Source organism: Mastomys coucha, unplaced genomic scaffold (assembly GCF_008632895.1).
Source record: "Mastomys coucha isolate ucsf_1 unplaced genomic scaffold, UCSF_Mcou_1 pScaffold3, whole genome shotgun sequence".
Lineage (NCBI taxonomy): Eukaryota > Metazoa > Chordata > Mammalia > Rodentia > Muridae > Mastomys > Mastomys coucha.
In genome coordinates this window covers 14,373,961-14,398,162 of record NW_022196909.1, presented here as the reverse complement: position 1 = coordinate 14,398,162, position 24,202 = coordinate 14,373,961, and the positions used below count along the sequence as shown (strand labels likewise).

The 24,202-nt window shown below is 38.2% G+C and overlaps 1 protein-coding gene across 3 annotated transcripts in view; it reads left to right on the top strand.

Moving 5' to 3' along the window:
- Positions 1–24,202, top strand: part of Pkib (cAMP-dependent protein kinase inhibitor beta) — a 99,881-nt gene that overhangs the window by 19,795 nt on the left and 55,884 nt on the right. For all 3 annotated transcript variants that reach the window (XM_031346586.1, XM_031346587.1, XM_031346585.1), the window contains exon 2: positions 4,700–4,791. The gene's annotated coding sequence lies outside the window, so the exon portion shown is untranslated. The remainder of the gene's footprint in view (positions 1–4,699; positions 4,792–24,202) is intronic.

Sequence of the window (24,202 nt, the reverse complement as noted above, 5' to 3'; positions counted from 1 at the left end):
TTGGCTACTGTTTTTCCTATTGACAGTATTCTTTGTCTTACAGAAGCTTTGCAATTTTATGAGGTACCATTTATCAATTCTTGACCTTAGAAAATAAGCTATTGGTGTTCTATTCAGGAAATTTTTCCTGTGCCCATGTGCTCAAGGCTCTTCCCCACTTTCTTTTCTTTTAGTTTCAGTGTGTCTGGTTTTATGTGGAGGTCCTTGAATCACTTGGACTTGAGCTTTGTACAAGGAGATAAGAATGGATCAATTTGCATTCTTCTGCATGCTAACCACCAGTTCAGCCAGTACCATTTGTTGAAAATGCTGTTTTGTTCCCCCCCACCCAAACCCCACTGGATGGATTTAGCTCCTTTGTCAAAGATCAAATGGTCATAGGTGTGTGGGTTCTTTTGTGGGTCTTTGATCTACCTGCCTGTCACTGCACCAATACCATGCAGTTTTTAATCACAATTGCTCTGTAATACAGCTTAAGGAAAGGGGTGGTGATTCCACCAGAAGTTCTTTTATTGTTGAGAATAGTTTTTACAATCGTAGGTTTTTTTGTTATTCCAGATGAATTTGTAAATTGCTCTTTCTAACTCTGTAAAGAATTGAGTTAGAATTTTGATGGAGATTGCATTGAATCTGTAGATTGCTTTTAGCAAGATGGCCATTTTTACTATATTAGTCCTGCCAATCCATGAGCATGGGAGATCTTTCCATCTTCTGAGATCTTCAATTTCCTTCTTCAGAGACTTGAAGTTCTTGTCATACAGATCTTTCACTTGCTTGTTTAGAGTCACACCAAGGTATTTTATATTAATTGTGACTATTATGAAGGGTATCATTTCCCTAATTTATTTCTCAGCCTGTTTATCCTTTGAGTAGAGGAAGGCTACTGGTTTGTATGAGTTAATTTTAAATCCAGACACTTGGCTGAAGATGATTATTATGTTTAGGAGTTTTTGGTGAAATTTTTGGGGTTGCTTAATTTACTATCACGTCATCTGCAAATAGTGATATTTTGACTTCTTCCTTTCCAATTTGTATCCCTTTGATCTCCTTTTGTTGTCTAATTGCTCTGATAGGACTTCGAGTACAATATTGAATAGGTAAGGAGAGAATGCGTAGCCTTGTCTAGTCCCTGATTTTAGTGGGATTGCTTCAAGTTTCTCTCCATTTAGTTTGATGCTGACTCCTGGTTTGTTTTTTACTATGTTTAGGTGTGGGCCTTGAATTCCTGATCTTTCCAAGACTTTTATCATGAAGGGGTGTTGGATTTGGCAAGTGCTTTCTTAGCATCTAATGAAATGATCATATGTTTTTTTTTTCCCTTTGAGTTTGTTTATATAGTGGATTATGTTGATGAAGTTCCATATATTGAACCATCCCTGCATCCCTGGGATAAAGCCTACTTGATCATGATGGATGATCATTTTGATGTGTTCTTGGATTTGGTTCGCAAGAATTTTATTGAGTATTTTTGCATTGATATTCATAAGGAAAATTGGTCTGAAGTTTTCTTTCTTTATTAGGTTTTTGTGTGGTTTAAATATCAGAGGAATTGTGGCTTCATCAAACAAAATGGGTAGAGTACCTTCTGTTTCTATTTTGTGGAATAGTGTGAGGAGTATTAATATTAGGTCTTCTTTGAAGGTCTGATAAAACTCTGCACTAAACCCATCTGGTTCTTGGCTTCTTTTGTTCCTCCTGTGGGTCTGTAAGCCTGTGTCAGCACTCCTGGGAGACCAGCTCTCTCCTAGTGGAACTTGTGCACAGAGGGCTCTGGAACAGGGGAAGCTCTGGGTGCAGATGGTGACTGGAAGGATCTTATCCCAGCTACTCCACTATTATTGCTCCTCGTGTGCTCCTTGCCACTCTGTTATTGGAGAGACAGTGGCTATCTCACCTCTGAGCCTGGGAGTGAAGGCACTCCTGGAGAGAATAGATCTCTCCTGGCAGGACTGGTCCACAGTGGGCTGTGCATCAGCCTCAGCTCCCTTATTTCATTTTTAACGTACATGCAACATGATGTTTTGTTATATATATGTAATGTTGTAAAATCAGGTAGTTATCATAGGCATTTCCTTTAATACTTATCACTTCTTTATGATAAGGACATTAATTAACTTGCCTTTGACCAAAGGAGTTGAAGGGTTTGCAGCCCCTTAGGACGAACAACAATATGAACTAACTAGTACCCTCAGAGCTCCCAGGGACTCAACCACCAACCAAGGACTATACATGGTGGGACTGATTGTTCTGGCAGCATGTGTATAGTAGAGGATTGCAAAGTTGATCATCAATGGGAGGAGAGGCCCTTGACCCTGTGAAGATTCTGTGCCCCAATGTAGGGGAATGCCAGGGCCAATAAGTGGAAGAGGGTGGGGGTGGCAAGCATGGGAAGGGGGGAGGCAACAGGGGTTTGTTCTTGTTGTGTTTGTTATTTGTTTGGAGGGGAAACTGGGAAAGGAGAAATCATATGACATGTAAATAAAGAAAATATAAAAAAAAAAAACCTTGCCTTTGTAAAAATATTGGAAACATTGTTATCTAGGGTCATCCTATTGTACCATAGAATGTTAGGAATGACATTCTTATGGTGGCTTTGTAGTTCATCATCTGCCATGGCCATCCTGCTTGCCCACGCCCCATTCCTTTGTTCTGGATCCTCTTGTGACTCCATTCTCTTCTACCTCTATGAGACCTCTGTAGATTTTTAGGTTCTAGACATGAGTGAGAGCTTGCAGCATTGGCTTTCTCTCTTTTAACTTCAGGGTCTTTTTTTTTTTTTTTTCCCAAGACAGGGTTTCTCTGTGTAGCCTTGGCTGTCCTGGAACTCAATCTGTAGACCAGGCTGACCTCGAACTCAGAAATCCACCTGCCTCTACCTCCCAAGTGCTGGGATTAAAGGCCTGTGCCACCACTGCCGCCCAGCTAGGGTCTTTTTGATATTCAAATACACAAGAATATACACTCATTGCCTTCAGAAGCAGAAACACTTTCTTTAGGATTTCCCATCCATAAAGGGAAACAGCCAGATGTAGGAGTGTGAGCAGATTCCTTCTCAGGGGCTCAGGCCAGATCTAATTCCAGAAGAAGCAGATTTTTGCTTTTGCTTGTTCCTGTTCTTCAGGAATACTCACAGTGACATGTTTGCTGTTTCACTGCAGCAAACATTCTTTAATCCCAGGGTAATCTAGAGAAACAGCAAGGATTGTCAATGTGCTATCACTTACCTAAGGCAAAAGATGAGTTTCCAAGTCAGCATCTAATAAATGGATGATTTAGAGCTAGAACTTGGATCAGTCTTCATGCCTCTGCAATGCTCTGGAGACACTCTTCATGCCTACTTGGAAGCTCTAGAAAATGAGGAAGTAATGAAGAAAGAATCATCAAATTGCTTGAAAACCAGCTTAAAAGAATGGCCAGTGCAATGTTTACATTGTGAGAAACAGATACCTTGTCTGAGAACCACAATAAAATATCATCACTCGTAGATAACACATAACCAATTAAAAAATTGATTGTTTCATTAATGTGAAGGGTCTGTGGAGGACTGCTTAGAAAAGAGGAGTCTTAGAGCAGAGAGATTGGCAAGGGCTGCCATAACCTCTACAGAGAATGATGAGGTGGTAAAGAGGTGATATGAGGAGGGAGTGGCCAGACTGTGTGATGGGTAGAGAATGAACACAGTTGGAGGAGTGACCTACAGATCTTGACGCTGGAACAGCTGGAACTCGATTAACAAAGCAGGGAAGAGAAGAGAATAGATGGCCCTAGTCTCTAAATACATAACATAAAACTGGGCTTTCTCCTGCAATGATATCTCTACTAAAATTTTACAACACAGATAAACCAAAGAGCATTGATAATGCTAGCCCTAGGATTAGGAAAATAGTGATCAGATAATCTCTTTAAAAGGTAAACAAAACAGAGCATTGGGTTTGTTTGTTGTTTTGTTTTGTTTTTCCATCTTGGACAAGAAATATTTATCTTGTCTGTTCACATATGTAGGTTGTAGCCATGTCTACCACGTATCTATGGAAATGAAAATAACAAGGTTCTTTGTGTATTATTAGCTTTAAAAGGGTGACATTTTATGTAGAAAACCTAAAAGAATACCAATGGAAAAACTGCAAGTAGGTCAGCTGCCTGTTTGCAGGAAACCTTCAGGTTAACGCTAGACACAGGCTTTATGTGTAAGCTGGATTTTATTTGATTTTTTTTCTTCAGGAGCTCTAATATTGTGGGATATGACTGAGGAATACAATGGTCTTGCTCCTTAGCATTAGTATTCAAAGACAACTGCTGCAGGGATATGTCACCTTTTCAGGCACAAGGTTGAGAGAGGCTGCCACTCAGAGAACTCATTTGAAATGAAAATTTGAAAGTGTGAAAAAAAAAGTGTGTTTTCATTTTAAGCTCTTCTTACACAGTTTGACAGAAAAACCAAGAAAGGTTGCTCAATTATCAGAAAATAATTGGTATGTATAATATATTCATATTTCTTATTATTTACATATATATGAAGGCAGGCAGCTGTTTGTTAAGAAATCTGCCCTCCTAATCTTAGAGAAACAGAAAAAATATGAGATTATTTTATCATTTTAAGTGACATGGTTTTGCTCAAGAAAGCTCTTGTTTATTTCAATGAACAAAGAACTAGAGACATGTGTCTTTATAATTTTTCCTCCCATTTGTTTCCTTCAAGGGGTCATGATATACTGGAAACCACACAAGATTAGTCTGGGGAGGCAGAAACCATAAAGCCCCTGAGACCAGGTTCAAAGAAGAAAGATAAAGGTAGGTAAAGTTTTGGTCCTGTCGATCCTTGGACTGATGATATCACTGAATATATCTTTATTACTATCAAGCCATGGGACAGCAAAGAATGGCTAGGGAGAGATGGCCTCAGTTTAGAAAGTTACTCAATACTGTTCTGTCAACCATTTCTAGTGATAAATAGTAAACCCTACACACATTTCTATTTGGTGTCTCCTCGGGACATGGGGGGGAGGGAGTAGAGAAAGACTATATTTTGATATTTCTATTCTTCTTAGCTGTGTCTCTCAGTGAAAGCCAATTGATCATTAAAATATTTTAAAACTCTAGTCTTTAACATTGGATAGAAATTCATTACACTAATTATTACTCTCCTTAGAAATATTTTTCTGAGAGATCACAGTAAGCGATGCCTGTAAATGACATTTTGTTTCCTTAAGACTGGCAGGGTCTTGCCATCCAGCATGAACTGCTCATGAGCATGTAGCCCAGGCCTCAGCCTTGCAATATTAGAATTACATAGCTATTCTCAAGGAAATACTTTTGATGGTTCTGACTGGTGGACATACAACTCAAATTAATATATTTTGAGGACCGGGAAAACCATCTAGGACATCTTTAAACCATTTATGTCTATGTGTCTTGATATATGGATGTATATGCACACATTTAAGGCATCTGCAATCTTAACAATGGTGGAATTTACCCTGAGGCCACTCTAACCCTTAGTTCTGCATCCTGCCATGTGAAGTGAGGAATTTGCTCCTCCATCATAGTTTGAATGATGGGTGAGAACCCTGATTAGGCCTCATCCTGGGTGAAGTGTTCTCTTATTCATGGATCCCCAAGAGGCAACAGCAGCAAGTAGATACTGCCAGGGGCTTACGCTCCTTGTCTGCTTTCTGGAGACTGGTGTGTATTTTCTTTTTAACAGCTAAGATTTAGGTAGTGGTAATGGGTTCTATGTCTTACTGAAATGTTTTAATTTTAATGTCTACTTTCAAACTTGTCAACAAAGAATAGCATCTCCATTTGACATTTGCTTTCTATAAGCAAAGGATTTTTACAAGGTAATTTTGTGAGAAACACATTTCTACAGGAGACATTCTAATTTATATAATGGTAAAAATAATAAACATATAAATTCTTGCTTCATACTTGAAGACAATTAAAACTTATATATAAAGTAATTACTGGGCCACTGTGGTGGAGTGAATGCTTGGGATTTATAGACAGAAGACATTTCCTTAATTCTCATGACAGCTCTGGCAGGAGGTGAAGAGGCCTATTCTCTTCCCTCATGAAGGCTGACTGACTGGCCAACTGTACATATTTAGCCAGTGGGTGGTGAAGTCGGATATGAGTCTAATTCTGTCTGCTCTCAAACCTCTGTCCTTGACCAGTATGGAGAACGGAAAGTAAAATACTCATTTTAAAAAGCGAGGTACCTCACTATCATCAGTCACTTATCTTCCATTGCTGGAATACACAATTTCAAGGAACACATTAAGCCGGGAGTGGTGGCACACGCCTTTAATCCCAGCACTTGGGAGGCAGAGGCAGGTGGATTTCTGAGTTTGAGGCCAGCCTGGTCTACAGAGTGAGTTCCAGGACAGCCAAGGCTACACAGAGAAACCTTGCCTTGAAAAATCAAGAAAAAAAAAAAAAAAAGAACACTATTTCTCTACGAAGTGGCCTCTGTGAAGAAATAACACATTTTACATACTCATTTTATAGCAAAATACTAAGCTCTACAACTCTTCCAAGAAGTAATGAAAGAAGAACAAAACAGAAAACTTCAAAGTATTAGCTAGAGAAATTGGAAGTCAACAAAAGAAAACATATAGCATGCATGTATAATTGGAATGTGATAGTGGCCAAAGTTGGAAATTTCAATTAAATAATTTTACAATTATAGACCAAAAATGCCTACACTTTTGACTTTCTAACAGACTCCAAATGTTTATTTTTAAGAAAACACATGTGTTGACCACTTAGTAAGTTAAGATAGCAAAAGCTAATGAAAGTATAAGAAAATCTTCCCAAAAATCAAGAAAGAAAACCACCCTAAGGATTAACTGTATAACAAGTTTGACCACTAGAACTTAATCTCACTCTATAAATTCTAATGGATATAATAGAAAGAGGATATAGTAGAAATTATTGTCTGTGTTAGAAACTATTTTAAATTTCTTACAATACACATTTTTTTTTTCAAATTTTAACCTCTAGGAGGTTCTAGTTGCTATCATTTTCATTTTAGAAACTTGGAAACTGAGAAGCAAAGAAGCTAAAACAACTTGGCCAAGTTCACAGACATTAAATAGCAAAGCAGAATTAGTAGTCAGGTGATTTAACCCATGAGCGCTTAGTCTCAAACACTGTACATTGCTGTAGTCAGGAGGCTTAACCCATGAGCGCTTAGTCTTAAACACTGTACATTGCTGTAGTCGGGTGGTTTAACCCATGAGCGCTTAGTCTTAAACACTGTACATTGCTCTCTTTTTAAATACTGTAATTTTGAAAATTTATAATTACTAGGGAAAATATGACAAAATGAAGAGTATCAAAATAGAAGGGTACAGTAACTTGGGCATAGAAAAGACTGGAGAGATGCCTCAGCTGTTCAGAGCACAGGCTGCTCTTTCAGAGGTCCTGAGTTCACTTCCCAGCAACCACATGGTGGTTCATAACCATCCATAAAGGGATGCATTGCCCTCTTCTGGTGTATCTGAAGACGACTATAGTGTACTCACATGAAAAAAAAAAAAGATAACTGTATAAATCAGTTTATTTTTCTACAATAAATAGACAATATGATAAAGCAATCCCATTTATAACAGTCAACTCTGGTTTTTTTATATCAAAAGATATCTTGATTGGATTGAATGTGTTACAACCCGCTCAAAAAAAGCTTGCTAGTCCATGTTTAGTGATTTGGGGTTTGCTAGAACTAGGATGCTGTGCTGCAATCAATTTCTGTTTATCCATCATGCTGTGGCTATCAATAATTGAACAAGTCATATTAGTCACTGAGAAGTCCAAAAGGACTCAGTGGTTGAGCTATTCCCAGATCATTCTAACAGAAAGCAAACAAAGCAGTTAGAAACTCAATGAGCTGTTTGATGTTAAACATACTTACCAGTTACAGTAAACGAGTCATTCCATGCTTAATGCTCCCCTTTCCAGTTTGCCTTGGATGAGTTCACCTTGCTTTTGTGCGTAACAACCTATGCTGTTTTCATGCAGCATGTGTCTAACTCAAGATGGTTTGATTTGCAATTTTTCTACTTGATGACGGGGAAAGTGATACCCATTTATTAGCAGCAGTATTCTGAATTTTGAATGTTAGCGTTTTCTAGAATGGCACTTTGTTACAACCCTCCGGCTATTTAAACAGCAACAGTAAGCTGCAGCTTCCAGTCAGCCATGCAACCATGAAAGAAACAATAAAGGCTCCCCAGTGACATTTCTAAGCCTTAGTGCTTCATAGGTTAAATGTGCTACACAAGTTTTGACCTACAGGACTTTCAACTTAATTTTATTGTAACATTAGCCCATTGCCAGTCAAGATACTTTTGTGCATTGTATCTTGCGACATGCATGTAATATAGAGAGTAAAGAATAAAATCAACTCTCACTTCTGAGAAGGGATGCATTTCATTGTGATAGTCCCAAAACCTTTTTTTTTTTTTTTAAGGCAGTGCTACAGTTAGTTAACTAGCAGAAGCATCATGAGCAGTATACACTCTTCTGATACTTTTTATATTTTTTCACATACATTTTCTGTAATAATCTCAATATGTTGTTTTGATTGGCATATTTTCAATTTACGAAAAAGCATCTACTTTTTACATTGCTTTTAAGATCAGTGAGGCTCTGTCTTTCTAGCTCTGCTCTCCTTTTGGAATTGTGTATCACTTGGAAATGCAAGTATTTGCTTGCTGGTCACGCCCACTCTCCTGCTTGCCTCTTAAGAGGATTCACAGTGACAGGATGTTATTGCTGGAAGAGTTAGAAGAAAGCATCCTTACTAGATGCTTTTTTTGTTGTAGTTATGAAAAAATACCTCCCAAGAAATAAGGAAGGGAAGGAAGGTTTGTTTTGGCTCATAGTTTGGGAGTGTATCACCCATCTGAGTGGGGAAGGCATGATAACTGAAACAGGAAGAGGCTCATCAGAGTCAGGAGGCATCGTGAAATGTTGAATGCAGACGCTCAATTCACTTTTTGCCTTTTTACTCAGTTCTGGAACTCTAGCCCATGCAGTGGGACTGTCCTCTTAAAGTGTGGATTTTCCTGCATCGGTTAAATCTCCTTGGAAACTACTTCATAGAAAACAAAACATGGGTTTCTCCTGTGATTTTAAATCTACTCGACGGTGGTGATTAACCTCCACTGCATCCTAAACTTATGGGTTTCTATATGGCTGATACTGAAGCCATTTGAAGACGATAAAAGTTAAAGTGGATGGGAAGTTGAAAAACATGAATACATTAAGGCAAAACCAGACAAGTCATATGGAGAGTCAGACTGTCTGTTAAGGAAGTGAGACCACAAGAGGTGAACTGACTTTCTCAAAATAAACAGAGTTCTTGCGCCTAAGGTTTATCTGTACCCACAACCTTTACACAGGCAAAATGAAACCAACAAGCTTGAAGTTGTCACTGATTATTTTTAAATCAAATGTCAATTGATTACAGGTCTCCACCTAGTCAATTGATTTGTTACATAAGCAGAAATATACCAGCAAACCATACGCAAGTGAATCACCCTACTGTTACCCATCGACACACTTGTTTGGTTTTGCATTCAGGCTACAGGGCAGAGCACTGTGTTTCTCTCCTAGATTCATGTACTGCCCGACTCATCATCCAGGACAACTCCAGGTCTCACTTGAGGGGCAGCAAACATTTTCTGTTAAACAAAAACTAGTTAATGAAAAAAGATTTTCAAGTCCATGACAGTCCCCAAAATGATGTACTTACAAATGGCTGTGATATTTCACCAACCAACCATGTCCGGAGCAATGTTGGATCTTAATGGAACTGGTTGTTTTTAAATTTTTTTTAATCTGGAGCTTTCCTTTAGGTTATGTAGCTGGGTTAACGGTGGTCCTCTAACTCACAGCCCAGACCTCATAATCAAACAGTTGCATAGGATAAAATACAAAAAGATTCTTGTCTATCTCTTTATTCGTTATGTTTCTTACGTGTGAAAGAATAGAGAGAACATAATGAATCCTTAGAGATCCCTCATCAAAATGAACTGTCTGCCATTCTGATTTCAGAATGGCTGGTAACAACATGGCTTCAATGCATCCCTTCTTCCCATTTGACTGCCTCCTCTGTATTATGAATCTAACTTAGCTACCGATTCCCTCTGGGTGAAGCAGTCTGGCCCATTTATTCCAATATAGAAGAGAATGTAGTTTGTCAAATTGGAATTCACTGGTCATGAGAGTCCACAGCGTACATAGGGACTTCACAGCAATGTTCTGCTCCATGGTTGTTTTGATTTTGGGATAATTAACAGACATGGCATGTCCATTTTTAGAAAGGTTTCGGGTATGTCAACACTCTTCTGGAGAGAGAACTATATCAGCTTGAAAAACAAGAGTTTGTAACTGCAACCAAGGCCTACAATATCCTATAGTTAGGCAACCTCAGCAGTTCCGGGAAGTAAGTAAACACTGAGTTTGTATCATCAATGGTGCTTGGTTCTATGGTAAATAAGTCTTAATCACATTTTTGATTAAACTTTGACCCCAGCATATCTCCTAAGATTAAAAGGAATATAACTAATTTTTAAATTAAATTCACTTCAAATTTGTTCATATTTTTAAAGATGTGTTACATATTTGTAAAATAAATAAAATCAGTGTTCTTGACCAGCATGTTGGCAACAGAATTTTAAAACACTAATGTATTTGGCATAAGTTATGTAGCATGTAAAAATTAATAACATGCCACAGTAATAACTGCTGTCATGAATTAAGTATCAAGTTCCATTTATATTCCCTTCAGATACATTTGATAAAATTCTAACTTATAGATGCTCAAGAACACAAGAAAACTCAATAAACTATCAGACTGTTATCTTACCTGGCAAATGTCATAAATGTCTGGCAATTATTAAAAACTTCACTGGTAGGAAACTGTATATGTAAATGCACATCCTTAGAAGGTCAAACCAGTTACTGAAAAGATGACATCACTGTCCCAGAGTGACATCATTGTCCTAGAGCCGCCCCTGAGGTGGTTGTTTTTATTTGTCTCAGATGGTATATTTTCTGACCTTTGGAAGGCATTGTAGATATTTTAGCTGCTAATTAATTATAATCAAAATTTTCAACAAATAACAGTTCTATGTATGGCTATGATTGGCTGAAAGTGTGAAGGACAACAATCCTTCAAGGTCACGTTCACATTGCATCTATGTGAAGGATCTCTCTCATTGAATTTGGTATGTGGCTCTTTATTATTGCTATGTAATGGAGAACATGGTTTAACTCTAAGAGCTGATTCTAGAGGGGTCTCTAGCACAAGCCTCTCTAGCAGCGTGTGACGTCTCTTGTTATAATTTAAATGCGTATCCATAGCTTAAGTTTATCTCATGAAGTTGTGATTACAGCAGCAGTTTTATAAGTCCTTCTTTGTTTTTGCTGGTGTCAATTAGTAGTCTGCTGAATGGAATTTTACAATGTTTCTAATGCGTGGTGGACATTTAAACCCTCTTGAAGATGTTTGGGAAAGAACCTGAAAATTGGAAATTCAATCTCTTTCCCAACATGCTTTGGCACTCTATGGCTTCAGTAGTCTCTGAAATCCCTCAGAGGTGAAGCACAGTGTAGTAAGCTAAGTCATGAATTGCCAATCTTGAGTTTCCCTTGCTCCCTTTTTGAGCTACATGGATGGACTCAGGCAAATAATTTAACCTTTATGGGCCTCAGGGGTATTGTCTGTAAAATGGAACTGATATTAGTATTTCTCTCCTAGGGCTATTAAAATGAAATCCATTGTTGTTTGTATAATATATTGAATGTTTCCTTATATGACTATTAATTATTCTGATTTAATGTTGCTTGCTATGATGTTTGTGAAGTTTTTTCCAGTTTGAAGGTCATATCACCTTAAGGCCGATTGTTTTCAATGCGTCTTTAACTTATTAAACTTATGTTGATCAATACATAGCAGTAGAGTCTAGCACTGACTGATGACTGTACTTTTCATTTTTTTTTTTTTTTTGGTAAACCAAAGATTATTTGCTAAATCAAACAACTAAAGCATGATAAAATATTTACATACTTCTTAGCTTCATATATATTGACAAAAACCTATAACTGCTTTAAAAATAGCTTCCTAATTGTGTGAACATTTTGTTTCCATGCTAACGGGCTAAAATCATGTCTTTACATATGTGTTTGGGATGCTAATTCGATGATTAATTTTTCACCTCTGTTTATCTGTGAGAATGTTCCACTTCTTATCAGATTTCTTTAGCATAGGTTGGCACATGTCTGATCACTTACTAGAAACTGGTAAACAGCCATCTGCTCCCATTATGCTTGAAACCTGTTCAATTGGAGTGAGTGTTTTCTGATTTAGAAACAGGGTGGAAAGTAGTATAATATCTTGGAAGAGCTTGGTGGTAGAAGGATATGTCCATGTGTTTAAAGACTATCCATTAGCCTCAGAGTGCAAGAAGTGCCTGGAATTGTAATTTACTTTAACTGATGGGAGAGTGTCGAAGTAAGTCAGCAGGCTCCTTAGCGGGGGAGGAGATGATGGCAACAGAGGTGGATCTGACAGCCAAGAGGTTGGAGACCACGCAGACCCGGAAGGCTCAGCAGATGGTATCCCAGCATGTCGGTTGGCTATGGTGACACAGAGTCTGGAGGAAGGTGATAGCTGGGCAGATAACCAAAGAAGTCTGGCCATAGGTGCCGAGGCCCCCGGGTTGAGCTTGGGTGGAGGGGACAGTGAACCACCCAGGGTGCTAACGCAGAGGCTACGTTCTGTGCAGTCACTGTATCCGAAAAGCTGCGCTATTTTAGGTTTGCCAGTTATGAAGATTGAGGGTGGTTGGAGCAAGGCTACCAGTTGGTATTAGAGATACCACCTTTGAGATTCTTCAATTAGAAGTCACAGGACTCTTTTCTAAGAAGTGTAAGACACACGTGTGTTAGTCAATATATGTCCTATATTACTAATGAGGATAATGAAAAGGCAACTTGGGACCAGCCTGGCCAGTTTCATCATGGAAAGCTTTAGTAGCTTGCAAAAACCAGTCAAAATCCCTGACAGTTGGTACTTCTCACACACAGCCAAGGTGAAGTGACACATGAAACATGGATGTGCTATTTCTATGCTTTTTGGATTTATCCTTGGGGAGAGGTCATCTGTCAGATAAAAGAATGGTGGCAGGTGCTTGTTTACTGCTGGAGCCTACTTGCAGAGGAAGACAAACAGTAGAAGCTGCTGAGCTCATTTCCTTAGAGTGACATGAATGTCATTGGCCTTTTTCCTGGCAGGGACTGTCACACCAAATTCTTTTACCGTCAAGGAGCAGAAGGACACTGGAGACTGAATCATTCTAGTTTTGGTTTAGACATATTTCTCTTGTTGGGCTCAGACCTTAACATGTACTCTTGTATCCATGTTCAAGGTAAAATATTCTTCCTTCTTCAAAACAAGATTCAAGCCTTTTCATACTTTATGTTTTTAACAATATTTATATTTGTTTTTATATTATGTGTATATGTTGAGTATCTTCATGTACGTATGTGCATAGTGTGCATGTTTGGTGCCTGTGGAAGCGTGAAAGGGGTGACAGATCCTCTAAAACTAAAGTTGTAAGAGATCGTCTACTTCCTGACATGACTGATTAACCAACCTCAGTGCCTCTACGAGAATAGCAAGTTCTTTAAGGACTGAGTCAACACTCTGACGCTGTATCTAGATTAAAGAAAACTTTGTAGGTTGCTGTGAAGGTTTGAAACTTAGAAAATCCACACCTTATTTTTCAAAACAGCATTTTTTATAATGGTGAATGTGGAGCAACAGTTCATTTAAGTGACTATTTAATTACTTGTATCTCATGGAATCTAATGTTTTGAATTCTGACCTTCTGTACAGCTTTGGGGCAGGTTATTTATCATGTAGGTAAATGTGAGGTTTTACTTTCTCAGTTTTCTGTTCTTTATATACTACTGTAATTTTGGTATTCCTCAGGAAATCAAGATTAGACACCTTTAATGTTTTTACTGAAAAATCTCATATTTTAAATCATTTTCGTATGCTTTGCTCTTACTTACCCTTACAATGTGAACATAATTGTATATGTCCAGACACACTAGAGAATAAGATCTAGAAGATAAAAATTACAAGAAATTTTGCAACTGGTCACAAAGTAAGTGACTTTGAGAGCTGGCAGGACTGGCTAGAAACTTAGGAACAATGGTTGAAATGTCTCTCCACAATAGAATTTCATTTTAGTAGACCTTCATCCTGCTCTCTAGCCCTTCAAGTAACTGTTTCTGGCTCACTCTGATTATTAAAGGTAAACTTTTTAGAGTTGGTTGACTGTAGATGCTATGATATCTACAACATACGTCACAGCAACACCCAAGTCAGCCTGTGATAACTGAAGACAATGACCTCCAAAAACTAACTCATGGATTTGTCATCAAAGTCCAACCTTCATCACCTTAGCATCCCTATGCCTTTTCTTTAACCACCTTTAATCTCAGGGGCAATGACGAAGTCAGTCTTCTGTAATATGATACAACCCTTTTGAAGCATGTTTTATTACCAAAACTATACTAGTCATTTCTGGAAAGAGAATATGTCATTGGTTGATATTTACTATTCTTTACGTCATGTTACTTTAATACTATGACACAGCTATAATAGGTGTGTGTAATAAAGGTCAGATGATAAGTACTTAAAGAGAAGACAAAAGCAAAACTACGCATACATAATGAAATAAGTGCTCATAATTATAGGTCTTTTCTCTAGGACTGGGTACACAGCCAGAGCTGGTATTCTTTAATACAAACTTCTGTGCCAACCATTCATTATTGTTTTTGCTCTCAAGCAGCCACCTCAGTACATTTCTTTGTCTGGTAGAGTGACCCACACTATCCTCAGGGATGCATTAGAAAACACCTACATTACAATAGCTGTTCACCTGCCTATAGTATTTACATATTGTACACAAATGTTTATAAGGCAGATTAAAACTTCTCTTCCTGTCAGTGTGTTATAGCAAACTCCTGATGGAGCCATATGTGTGAGCTGAGAGGAAAGATAGTAAGACAGTAAGTAGTATAGACTATAGACATGGCCTTGCTCCTGATGTAAATTATTTGTGTCATTGGGACTTGCTTGAGTTCAGTCTTATACACATGGCTTCTGTTTAGTATTGAAAGTTCTTTGTACTAGTTGGTCCAACAACTAGTTTATAATGCTATGGTAAGATGGTGGCTCATGGTTTATTAAGACTTCATAAAAAGCTACACAAATGCTATTTCTCAAAGGGAGGGTAATTATCTGTTTTCACTCTGATTCACTTGTAGCCTTCAACCAGCAATTTGGTCAGCTACTAGGACTCAAAGCTCCATTAGATTTGATGAGTCATAAGTCCCAGATGACAGAACACAGCAGCTTGGCCTTTTTCTGGTGTCTTCCCTTATTCACACACATACTCTAAACTGGTGGCAGCTTTTGAGATTACTCAGTAAGTGGGCCAGAGCCGCACACACAAGTTAACAATCTGATGTATTCTAAATCTCTGGACTCATTAGACATTGTGCTTCCTTGGAGAGGACATAAGGGGCAAGTGTGACTTCCGTTTCACCTTTAAGGGAATTTGCTAAAGTGCTCTACATTATTGGACCTCTGGAGACTCAGCATCATGGGAAGGCCCACATAATTGTGTTGGTGAACTCCTGGAAAGAGTGATGAGAATTTATCACTATACCTTTCAACTTCTCCAAGATACCATGAATCTCTGCAGAGCATCAAGAAGTCTGGTTTCATTTTGTTTTTCCAAGCACAAACTGTGATAGGGTTTTCTACTCGAGTAATCTTACCTCACCATACAGGTTTTTAGGCTTGGCAGGTTTAACCTCCTCAGACAGTATAGAAAGTCTTCTAGTGGCAAAGAAAACCCACCAGCATTGAGGACGTTGCTGTTTCAAGCTTCACTGGGTTGTTCCTTATATCCCCACCCTAAGTTTCAGTTTCTTGACCCAATTCCTTCCCACCAATGAACTGCTTTCAGAGAAGGAATTCTGTAAGGCAGAGAATCATTTTGTTATAAATGAGCAATGTACAATGAGCTTCTTTGTGAAACACAGGCACTATGATTATAGGAGACAAGGGCTTGTTTGAAAAACACATACATTTCAAGTCATGTATGCAAAGCTTGAGTTGGGAATATCAAGCACTAAGTTAACCTTTCCATTCCCCATTTTCAGAAGTTAGAAAAAATACTCTTTCATTTGGATTATGTATTGTAATGTATTAGTTCATCAAAAATATCTTATATAAAATGCATGTACCATATCTGGCCCGCCTAATACAGCATCTCAGCAATTCCGCAGTATAGAGTACAGGTTGGGTCTCACCAACAGTGACTGACTGGAAGCCACTCATGTTACTGCTCAGCATCTCTAGATAGTATCCTATTTTGTATCAGAAAAAGACCAAACTTTAATTTCTAGTGTGAGTGTGTGCTGTTTTTCTTTGCAGCAAGAATTTCAGTCAATTTTAGGTTGAAAACTTTCTCAATTTGGGATAGAAGATAGACATAATCAAACATACAAATATATGGTTTCTAATTACAGTGGCTTTTACAGAAAAGATATAGAATTGCTACAGAGAATAATTTCTAGTAACTTTCATATGTACCATGTTTATGACTATAAGTTATTTAAAATTGAATAACCCTTCATAGGTAGATATTAATTTTAGGGTTTATACTTCTACCTATAGATAACTGAAAAAATTACCAGTTGATTGTATTTTGTGCATGTACAGAGCTATGAAACTTAAAGACTTAAAAATGTGTGGAATTAGCAATTTTAGGTTCAAAGACAAAAGTGTTTTCTCTCACTTTATTGCAATCTTACATTTTGTACTAGTGTAAATTTTGTTTATATTATATGGTATATATATTTGATATATAATATTTTAGGAGATTTTCTTCTTCATTATTATTGTAACTTCAGATATATTTTTTACTTGGTTATGGGGCTAATATGTTACACATGTAGAATCTGTCCAACAAAACTTTTGCATCTATGAAATAAGAGATCTGGTAAATATGCAGGATATCATATTATGTAGATATGATTAATATTAAGTGGTTTTTATAAGAACGGTGCAGTTGCATAAATATTACTTGATTAACACAACTGTACTAAGACTTTTAAGCACCTTTTACCTCAGTTGAAAAAAATCAAATCATAAGTATTCAGTGAATGTGTTTATGCATTCAATCAATTCACTATTTTAATCTGAGGGAAGCTGGTGTATATCTGCCCTCATTTGTCTGCTCATGCAGCTGACTCTCACTGACTTCAATGCAGAAGGCCAAGTATGGCTGTAGACATATAGGTAGTCAGGGACTCAGCAGAGAGGATTAAGTCGGCAAGAGGACTGTGGGGAAATTGGAAACTCTAAGGAGAGGACCAGAAGAGCAACAATGGCATCCTTAACTTGTAGGTGTGGCACCAAGATATTAAAAACAGATGTGCAATGCAGAGAAGTTGAGTCGTTTCTGTGGAAGGTAAAGTCACCAGTGGCCATGTTTGCTCTCTACACACACTGTAGATTTAACAGGTCTCCCTACCTCACTTGCCTCCTTAGAGGCTTCCTTGACCTCCCTATTTAATTAAAGTTCATCTTGACTCCTTTTGTTTAAACAACGTAATTTCCCCCTTCATGTCTTTTAGCAAAACACATCAAATTTGTTCTGTGTTCTCTTTTGCTTTTTACAGGATTATCCCAGCTAGCTCCTAGTTAAAATGAAGGAACAGTTAGTTATCTAAGCTTTCCATTGATTATTATAACAGTTAGATTCTCCTCAAGATTACAAACTACTGCCTAGAAGCAATTTAAGGGAGGGCAGGTTCATGGTTTCACATGTCTTAGTCCACCATGGTGGGGAAGGCATAGAGGAGGCCTTGGTGTTGGAAATCTGTGGCTGTATTAGTTCTCCTTGGCACATGAAGAGACAAGTGAGGCCTCTAGAGGCAGGTATACTCTTCAAAGTCCAGACCCTAGTGACTCACCTCAGCCATCCAGGTCCCACTTCCTAAAGGATTCACAGATTTTAAAATAGCATCACAGGCTTCGGGCTGAGTATTGAAAACATGAGCCTATCTGTGGATGGCATTTTAGATTCAAACCACAACAGTTATCCTCCGTGTCTGCCTTTACCCAATAATACTTGCATCTGAAATTGTTGCTCATGGCTATGTGTTCATTGAGAGCACTCATGACTGTATCAAAATGCAATAAATGTGTTATTTTTAGCCGGGTGGCTTCAATATACATGGGGGATGGTTTATCTCTAAACTGCATCTATTCATCCAGAAGTAGAATTGTAGTTTATGGTATTGTCTTTAATTGCTATTAATTGATATAAATTACTGATGATAGGATAATATCTTAGAACTGACATGGCTTTACTTTCCTGTGCATTCTGTAGGGGTCTAATGTGCTAATGCATGCAGATGTATTTGGATCCTCTCATTTTTGAGGTTGTCTGCAATGTGGCTTCAGGTATCCCCATCCTTTAGTAAGGATTTCTTGGAATTTTGTTTGCAATGACACCCCCCCTCCGCACAGCAAATTATATTTGTGTTTATCTATTTTTTTAGTTGTACATTTCTAATTTGTAAAGGACTAGAGAGTAAACTATCTTAAACACTGACTTTCAGCCACACCTCAGTGTACTCATTAAACCAATAGACTTCTGTCAAATCAGTTTTACAGGCATAGGAATCAAGGGACTCCTGCTGGAGTCATTGAAAAACATAATTAAAGATATGGGCTCTGACTAACATCAGATATGTTGTGGTGCATATGTTAACACTCAGAAATTCTAGTAGTGGTTTTATACTCTGTGCGTCCTCCCAAACACAATAGCTATATCTTCTATTAGCACAGGTGATGCCTGAAGCCATGGATATTACCAAATCCTGTATGGACTATTTTTTTTCCTACACAGTATGAGTACCAGTGGTTGATATATTTGTATTGAGTCATGATCTGAGTTCAAATCTTGGTACTGTTGAAAGGCTGAATTTAGAAATTTGGAAAAAGCATGTTAATGGAGATGCATTAATGTATGCTGTATAACCTTCACTTAAAGGGCATAGAAAGTCTCTGTAACGAGCCAGGAATGTGGACTGGTCAGTTTCAAGAACCTGTTGGCCACAAAGCCCCCACCCCCAGTTAGGTCCAAGAACAAAAAGCAGGATATGAGCTATCTGGGTGGTTCCAGAGAACAGTCAGCCATAAAGTGAAAACATTGACCAGACCACATTCTTGTGAATAATGAGTAGGGGTTGGGTCCTGTTAGAATTTTCCACTGTTTTTTGTTATGTTTCCTTGGTAACCCCCTCACCCCTCCTAGTTTGTGGTTTTTCCCTTTAAATACCCCTCACTTCTTGTGTTTGGGGGTCGAACTCCTCTGGCCTGCCAGGCTACGTGTTCAACCCCAGATCTGGCTTATCCCGAATAAACCTCATGTGATTGCAGCAAGATCCGTCTCTCGTGAGTTATTGGGTGGTCACATCATCCCGAGACTTGAGTGAGGGTCTGCCCAGCTCTGGGGATCTTTCACTGTCAATTCTGAGCCTATGCATTTGGAAGGCTTTTATCTTCCCAGACTGCTTTTCATTGATAAATTGGCAATGATCATGCATGCCTATTATGAAAATGTAATAGTACCTATTTGGTAGCATCTTTTAGTTGTTTAAAACAACAACATAAAAACCTACTTGTATTGTATTTTATGTTTTAGTTAAGTTTCTACTGAAATTAGAACTTTAAAGTGTTTGTTTTTTTGAAAAGGTCTTAAAAGTTTACATCTCTTTTTTTATCTTCTAGTTTATAGGGTCAATAAGGAAAAGTTCCTAAAAATAGAAACAAATGAGAGGAGGGCAGAATAATATACTTGCATTCAGTTTAATTATAAAACGTCCCCCTACAGGCTCACATTTGGATAATTGGTCCTTTGGAAGCAGCAGTAATAAAACTTTAGAGGGCGAGGCATAGCTGGAGAAAGTAGGTCAGTAGGTCAGTAGGTCGAGTAATTCAGGGTGTCCCTTTCCTGAATTACTCTGTGCTTTCTGGCCACCATGCAGTAAACAACTTCCTCTGCCTACAACTCTACTGCTGTGATGTTCTGCCAAGAAAGCGTGGGCTAAAAAAAACGACCCTACAACCCTAAACTAAGAACACTTCCTCTTAAGTTGATTTAGTCGGGCGATTGATCCATGACTTTGCAAAAAGAACTAACATGGCTCATGTAAATTACAGGTAATATGGTCTGATCTATGAAATTATTATGAAGATTAGTCAAATTAGCATTTATATGCATACTTAATGCTTTGTGTTACAGCAATTGCTCCATGATATTATCACTGACAATTTTAACATTATTATGTCTACCTTAGAGTGGGGGCTTTGTTTGAGGCTCCTAAACGTTCTACATGAGAAAGTTTGGATATTTTACTTGGTGTGTTAGAGTTTGGTGCTTATTTATAAAATAGAAATGTCAGTGACTGCTGTCCATTAATGCTGTTTAGTCATGAAAATCACTGAAGTCCATAAAGATACTCTTGTGGTTCCTGTACATTCAAAGCACCTGATGATGTGATGTTGAGTCACAAGGCAAATGTGTTTAACAGTTAAAGGAACTGTGAAGCTCCTTTCCAAAGACACTGTACTTTTTCACATTCTAACCAACTATGAATGAAGTTTTTAGTTTTTCCTCATGCCTGAATAGCGTCTGCCATTGTGCTTTGTAAATTATAGCTGGCATTGTGATGTTTCATCCTGGTTTTGCTCTATATGTTGTTCATAGTTAATAATACTAAATACCATTTCATGTGCATGTTGGATTTCTTCTTCAAGACTGTCCTTTCAGATCTGTTGCCTGTACTCTTTTTGTTAGTTGTGTTAATTCTGTGCTCAAAGTGCATCTGTGACATGCATCTTGATTGGCAGATATATCTATTGGCATTTTTTTTTTGGTGTTGTGTGTATCTGTGATTGGAAAATAACTTTATGCCTGGAAAGGTCATTTCACTTTCTAATGTTGTCCTTTAATGTACAGAATTTTTCACTTTCATGAAAATTAATTTATCTCTACTTTCTCTTATCTATTATGTCTTGGTGCTATAACTAAGAAAGGGTTGTCATGGGCCACTGATCTATGGGTATAACCGTATGTTATTAGGGGTCATTTTTATTGCTATGTTCCTTTAGCAGGATTATAATAACTTTTCTCCTAGACCCATGGCCTATCTAGTATCAAGTTCTTGGCCACTTTAGCAATGTCAGGTATGAGTTCTATTATAACTCCAATGGGTAACAAATAGAAGTTACGCCCATCACATTTGTACCACTATTGAGCTTGCAGGCAGATTACTGTTACAGGTTGAAGGATGTGGATCTGGAGATGTGGATGATTACTTTTCCTTTTTGGTAGTATCCTGAGTACTTTCTAGTACCATGAATACTATTATAGATGAAGCCTCTAGCTACACACCAGATTTTCTTCTCTCTTTTTCATGATGTAAGTAAATGTTGCATTTGGAAATAGGGCCTTACGGCTAGATTTTGGAGAGAAACCAGCAAGCCTGTGATGTTTAGGGTGGTTCTGTGGGGCCACTTTGGCTAATGACTTAACAAGATGTAACCCATTGTTGACACGGCATTTTACTTAATGGCATGAGAAGTCTAGTTGGGTTATTCTCTTCCCTACTATTTGGTGACTCCATTTAGAATCCTTTCATATATGGAAACTTCTACAGTAGATTTCCACATGGTATTTCAAAAGGCTTCTAGTGTTATAAGGCTTTCTCACCTTATATTCTTTTGCTTGCCTTTCGCTTCTATCCCCTCCATATTTAATCCTCCTATTCATATTTCACTATTATCTCTCCATAACACTATATTCTATTTCTCTTTACTTAGGACAGCCCCTCCACCCCACCTGGTCTTTTACAAGGTACCTAATCTCTATGGCTATTTAGCTTGTAGCACACAGACTAAAGGCTTAAAAGCTAACCTCTACATATAAGCAAAACCATATATTTGTCTTTTGGGGTGTGAGTTACCTCACTTAGAATGATTTTTTTTTCTAGCACCATCCATTTACCTGTAAATTTTATAATTTCATTTTTAAACAGCTGAATTTAACATCACCTTGGTAAATGTTTCACAAGCAAACCAAATCAAACTACAAAAAAAATATGAAGTTCAATTTGTGATAGCAAGGTATTCGTATGTCTTGAATATGTCCTGAGGTGTGATTGATTAATCAGTATCACTTTATAGAAGTAGACTGGTCTTTCTTCTTCTGTGGGATCAATTGCAAAAAGCATCTTGGCTTGAGTTGGGGTTTTGGGTTTGCTCCCCCTCATATGTCCTGGGATTTTGTCTGGTTTAAGCATACGCAGTTCTTGTGTGAGCTGTTACTGGTTCTGTCAGCTCATATGTGCATTTGCCTTGATGTGTCTGGAAAATAGTGTTTCTTTAGTGTCATCCACTTCTGGATCTTAAAATCTTTTGAAATCTATCATTATTGAAACAACTATCCTTAGGTTTAAACACTTAATTGTCTACGAACAGTTTAGAAGAGTTGAGAAATACCAAATTATGTACAGCTTATATATTTTCCTCTAAGAGAAAATATTTACTACAACTAGAATTTTTGGATATATGGAACTTCATATAAAGATGAAGCGAATTTTTAAAGTGTGATAATGCTATGAGATAAGCATGCTCTCAACAAGGAATTACTATTCTTGTATATAAAGCATTATATAAATAAGTTATCTAATGATATTTAATGTTCATAAAAGCTGCAGGCAGTCCAATGATCAAAAATTATTACTCTACTCAATATCATCTAAACAGATATTGCTAGTAGATATCAGTATCTGAACAAACAGGAGATGAGAGTTAATGTATTTTGTTTGTTTGTTTGTTTGTTTGAGACAGGGTTTCTCTGTGTAGTCCTGGCTGTCCTGGAACTCGCTCTGTAGACCAGGCTGGCTTCGAACATAGAGATCATCATGCCTCTGCCTCCCAAGTGATGGGATAAAAATTTCCAGTTGTTGCTGGGTGGTGGTGGTGCATGACTTTAATCCCAGCACTTGGGAAGCAGAGGCAGGTGGATTTCTGAGTTCAAGGCCAGCCTGGTCTACAGAGTGAGTTCCAGGACAGCCAGGGCTATACAGAGAAACCCTGTCTCAGAAAAAAAAAAAATTCCAGTTGTGTATAGTACAATTATAGAAGTAATTTCCATGGCACTATGGGTATGTTTTAGAATTGATTCATTTTCCTATTCACCTTATTTCTTACTGATTAAAAGAGAAGAGGCAGAGTCTATGGGAGGGTGGTTATCTCTTCCATGAGTAAAGTGCCAGTTTGTACCAAACTGAGCTAAGTAGTGGCAATGCTAGCCATTACTGCATACATGGCTGTGTGGATTTAGTGAAGTGTTAGTCTTGTGGTACTCATTCATAAACTGAAAGTTACTGAGGTGCTGCGGGCCAGCTAACCTGGGCCTCCCTCAACCCACGGAGAAACATGGTCCCGGTTAGGTCGACAAGGTGTCAGCGGAGAAATAATGGCAGACACAACACATGGACGTGCAGGATCTGAATATATTTCTCAAAAATGGCATCAGACTTTTACAGTCATTACAAAAAAGAAATGAAAAATCTGGTAGCTCAGTGGTCAAGGTATATCTGAGGCCACCTGAAACACACTGGGTCTAAAGCAGCCATCTCTTCTAGACAGGTGCTGCACCCCCTCCAACTCCCCACCCCCCGACCCCCCAACCCCCTCTCGGGGTGGGGGGGTGTAGTGGTGGCTGTGGACCACATGAGGCTCGAAGCTCGAATGCTGTAATGGCTGGTTTTGTGTGTCAACTTGACACAGGTTGGAGTTATCACAGAGAAGGGAGCTTCAGTTGGGGAAGTGCCTCCATGAGATACAGCTGTGGGGCATTTTCTCAATTAGTGATCAAGGGGGTAGTGCCCCTTATGGGTGGTGCCATCCCTGGGCTGGAAGTCTTGGGTTCTAAAAGAGAGCAGGCTGAACAAGCCAGAGGAAGCAAGCCAGTAAGGAACATCTCTCCATGGCCTCTGTATCAACTCCTGCTTCCTGACCTGCTTGAGT